A 5,189-nucleotide genomic window follows, 5' to 3' on the forward strand; every position below is an offset into this window, starting at 1 on the left:
TTTTTCGTGTAATGTTCATTGTTAATATACATAATGAGATACTTAATTATCATTATATCATGTTAAACACACACACACACACACACACACACACACACACACACACACACACACACACACACATATATATATATATATATATATATATATATATATATATATATATATATATATATATATATATCCATATATATTTAATCATGTCATTTACAAGTTATAACATTCGTGAATCATCGAACAACTGGGTGGTCAAACGTTTGCATAAAAATCCTTTTCAATTAATCAAGTCTTAACAAGTTTGATTGCTTAACATGTTGAAATCATTTATTCATGTAAATATTAATCTCATATAATATATAATCATGGAAAAGTTCGGGTCACTACAGATTCAACACTTGAATACTATACTAACTTGGGATATTATGTGATGATTCTCAGGTGATAAACGGAAAGGTGAAGGCTCAGTGATATAAGACAACTGAGTACTTGTGCTTCCAGGTGAGTGGGATTATCTTTATGGATGTGATTATACAGTGACAAGTATAGGGATCGGTGCCATGCTTAATTAGACTGTGTAATGAGTCTGTGACCAGTACAGTGACTATATGTGATTATGTGTGCACCCAGTGAACGTCGAGGTGTTTTGTGTGACGTAAGTGGTCAATGCTATTTACCTTGTGTATTTAGGGTAATAGTATTGGGTCCAAGTGTTACTGATTAGTGGTATAGTGTGAATGATGAGTGCATCACATCTGGAAGACTATACCAGTGACTCAGTAGTATGGACTATCGGTATATTCCAGCTTGATCAGCTATGGGTTGCCGGTCCTCTTGTGTATGGCTTTAAGTGATTAGTGACCAGTGCCTATAAGATGTGCTTGATGCTTGTAGTGATGTCCACCTAGATATTGTCATTCACTTAGCGTTATGCTAATTCCCCCACAGTGTTTTGCCCTGCAGGTGTGTAATAGCAGCTTTTGGTGGGTTTTGCCGGGCAGCTGCAGATGTTTGACACAGTGTCACTCTGATGTATTTTGTAATAAACTGTATGGTTAAACGGCTTGTAGTAATAACGTAACACCAGTGTTTTGTGTAATCATATGTTTCTGTAAATAATATATGATATGTAAATTAATTAGTCTTCCGCTGTGAGTATCTTTAAAAAAAATGAGTAGGTAAAAAGTACAAAATTACACCAAGGTGAATAACTCGGTCGTATAAATCCCTTGTCTAACAACTCTTGCAATTGGTTAGACAACTCTTGAAGCTCTGGGGGTGCATGTCTGTACGGTGCGTGAGCCACCGGTGCCGCTCCGGGCACTAAATCTGTCAGAAACTCAACTTCCCGATGCGGTGGGAGACCAGGTAATTCCTTCAAAAAAACTTCAAGGAATTCCTTAACTATAAGAACATCTTCGGGTCTCCTTTCTTCAGGTTCAACTTGGCTTACGTGAGCCATAAACGCGATACATCCCTTTCTCACATACTTCTGAAGTTTCAAGCAGTTAATGAGATGTAATTGTGAGTTGTTCTTTTCTCTATAAATCATCATAGGTTCACCGTTAGCAATAGAAATACGAATAGCCTTTAGGTCACAGACCACTTCGGCTTTGTTGTCAGATAACCATTCCATTCCAACCACAAGGTCAAAACTTCCCAGTTTAATAGGTATCACATCAATGTTAAAAGGCTTACCCTCTAACTTCAAAATACAACCACGATAGATCTTATCGGCTCTCATCAAGTTACCATTCCCTAGTTCTATGGAATACACGTTATTTAAGGGAAAAATAGGGTTCTTAACGTTGTGACAAATATCCTTAGATATAAAACTTCTATCAGCACCAGTGTCAAACAAAACATAAACATGTTGATCATTGAGTGAAAACGTACCCGTGACTAGCTTTGGATCATCACGAGCTTCCGCAGAGTTATTGTTGAACGCCTGGCCTCGAGCAGTTCCAGTGTTGTTGTTCTTAGGACAATCTTTCTTGAAATGACCCGGCTGTCCGCAACCAAAACAGTTCTTAGCATTACCAACATTATTCACATTGTTCGCAGTGTTGTTGAGGTTAACCTTACAATCCTTTACCAAATGGCCAAACTTCTTACACCGGTCACAAATTACAGCAGTACAGGTTCCAGAGTGATGCTTGCCACACTTTGGACATTATGGCTTATTACCCTTATACCTAGAGTTAGCTCCAGTGACCCCGGTGTTGTTTCTATAAGTATCTTGCTTTTTGAACGGTTGCTGGTTATGATTCTTATCTTGACCATTGTTCCACTTTCTCTTACCATCATTAGACTTAACCTCATTAACAGTAGTACCCTTTCCTCTCTGGGCAATCTGGTCTAGTAACAAATTTGCCATATCAATAGCTTCTTGCATGGTTGTGGGTTTAGAAGTAGTAACCCCACCTTGAATACTCTCACTTAAACCCTCGATGTACTGTTCAATCTTACGTTTCTCGGGAGTAACCATTTCTGGACACATCAGTGCTAACTCAAAGAACCTCTTATTATAGGCGGTAAGATCACTGCCTACTAACTTCAAGTCTCAGAACTCACGTTCCATCTTCTTGATCTCATTCCGCGAACAGTATTCCTCAATCATTCTCTGTTTCAAGGTCTCTCAGGGTAGGGCATAAGCTTGATAATGACCCAAGGATTGTTGATAATGCTAAAAACGAACATATATTTCATAGCATTATTCCCCAAGAAAGACAAGCTTTTAGTTGCAATTGTTCTATTTACAAGTGATATTCGTTTAAATATTAAAAGGTGAAGACAAAAGACAGATTCGACGAATTAAAGACGCAAATGACCAAAAAGTTCAAAAGTACAAAATACAATCAAAGAGGTTCCAATTATTGATAAGAAACGTCTCGAAATTACAAGAGTACAAGATTCAAAACGCAAAGTACAAGATATTAAATTGTACGCAAGGACGTTCGAAAATCCGGAACCGGGACCAGAGTCAACTCTCAACGCTCGACGCAACGGACTAAAAATTACAAGTCAACTATGCACATAAATATAATATAATATTTAAATAATTCTTATAATTATTTATATATTATATAAATAATAAAAATCCGTCGGCAAGAAAGACTCCAAAGTTGGTGAGCTGGAATTTCAAACTCCGCGACTCGCGGAGTTTGAAGGCAGAAAAGGCCGCGAGTCGCGGAGACCCCCTGAACTCAATTCCCTATAAAAGCAAACGAATTCTGATCATTTTAAATATCCATAATCTATCTCTCTCTCAATATATACGTAAATATATATATATATATATATATATATATATATATATATATATATATATATATAATTTATATTTTAATTTTAATTTTAATTTTAAATCCTAATAATAAGGGTATGTTAGCGAATGTTCTAAGGGTGTAAGTCGAAATTCTGTCCTTGTAACGCTACGCTATTTTTAATCATTGTAAGTTATGTTCAACCTTTTTAATTTAATGTCTCGTAGCTAAGTTATTATTATGCTTATTTAATCCGAAGTAATCATGATGTTGGGCTAATTACTAAAATTGGGTAATTGGGCTTTGTACCATAATTGGGGTTTGGACAAAAGAACGACACTTGTGGAAATTAGACTATGGATTATTAATGGGCTTTATATTTGTTTAACTAAATGATAGTTTGTTAATTTTAATATAAAGATTTACAATTGGACGTCCCTATAAATAACCATATACACTCGATCGAACACGATGGGCGGGGTATTTATATGTATGAATAATCGTTCATTTAACCGGACACGGGAATGGATTAATAGTCACTAGAATTATTAAAACAGGGGTGAAATTATGTACAAGGACACTTGGCATAATTGATAACAAAGTATTAAAACCTTGGGTTACACTTAGTCGACATCCTGGTGTAATTATTAAACAAAGTATTAAAATCTTGTTACAGTTTAAGTCCCCAATTAGTTGGAATATTTGACTTCGGGTATAAGAATAATTTGACGAGGACACTCGCACTTTATATTTATGACTGATGGACTGTTATGGACAAAAACCAGACGGACATATTAAATAATCCAGGACAAAGGACAATTAACCCATGGGCATAAAACTAAAATCAACACGTCAAACATCATGATTACGGAAGTTTAAATAAGCATAATTATTTTATTTCATATTAAATTTTCTTTATTTTATATTTAATTGCACTTCTAATTATCGCATTTTATTTATTGTTATTATATTTAATTGCACTTTTAATTATCGTACTTTTTAATTATCGCAAGTTTATTTTATCGCACTTTTATTATTCGCAATTTCATTATCGTTATTTACTTTACGCTTTAAATTAAGTCTTTTATTTATTTAATATTTTACATTTGGTTTTAACTGCGACTAAAGTTTTAAAATCGACAAACCGGTCATTAAACGGTAAAAACCCCCCTTTATAATAATAATATTACTTATATATATATTTGTATTTTTATAAAATTAAACTAATATAGCGTTAAGCTTTGATTAAAAGATTTTCCCTGTGGAACGAACCGGACTTACTAAAAACTACACTACTGTACGATTAGGTACACTGCCTATAAGTGTTGTAGCAAGGTTTAAGTATATCCATTCTCTAAATAAATAAATATCTTGTGTAAAATTGTATCGTATTTAATAGTATTTCCTTGTAAAATTTAATAGCTATTTTATATACACCTCGCATAACATCAATTGTGCATAGTTGTTCCACCAAGTGAGCGCACTGTCAGACAGTGTGCCCATAGCAAAACCCACTCGATCATCATCATTACACCCGCTGATGCGGAAAATAGACTCTAGCTTTTCAAACCAGCGATTGAGACCAACTGGTCCCTCGGTTCCATTGAAAGAGTGTGGGTTGCAGCTAGTGAATGTCTTATAAGAACATCCACTATGGCCCTGAGTGCCGTTGCCGTTGTTGTTGCTCGAACCACCACGATCGTTGTTGTTGCAGGTGTTGTTGAACTCTCTTAACAATTCAGCTCTCTCAGCTACAATGCCTTCAGCGACAAGTCTCCTGATCTGAGCAGCTGTGGATTCCTTCGGACTTCGAAGGCATCTTCAACACAGAAAAATACACCAGTTCAGTGTCAAAACAATGCTATATAAAAATATACTAGCAACGAGTGTTGAAGACTAGTAAATAATGATAGTACGAAAAGATTC

The sequence above is a fragment of the Rutidosis leptorrhynchoides genome, chromosome 3 (genome assembly GCF_046630445.1).
Source record: "Rutidosis leptorrhynchoides isolate AG116_Rl617_1_P2 chromosome 3, CSIRO_AGI_Rlap_v1, whole genome shotgun sequence".
Classification (NCBI taxonomy): domain Eukaryota; kingdom Viridiplantae; phylum Streptophyta; class Magnoliopsida; order Asterales; family Asteraceae; genus Rutidosis; species Rutidosis leptorrhynchoides.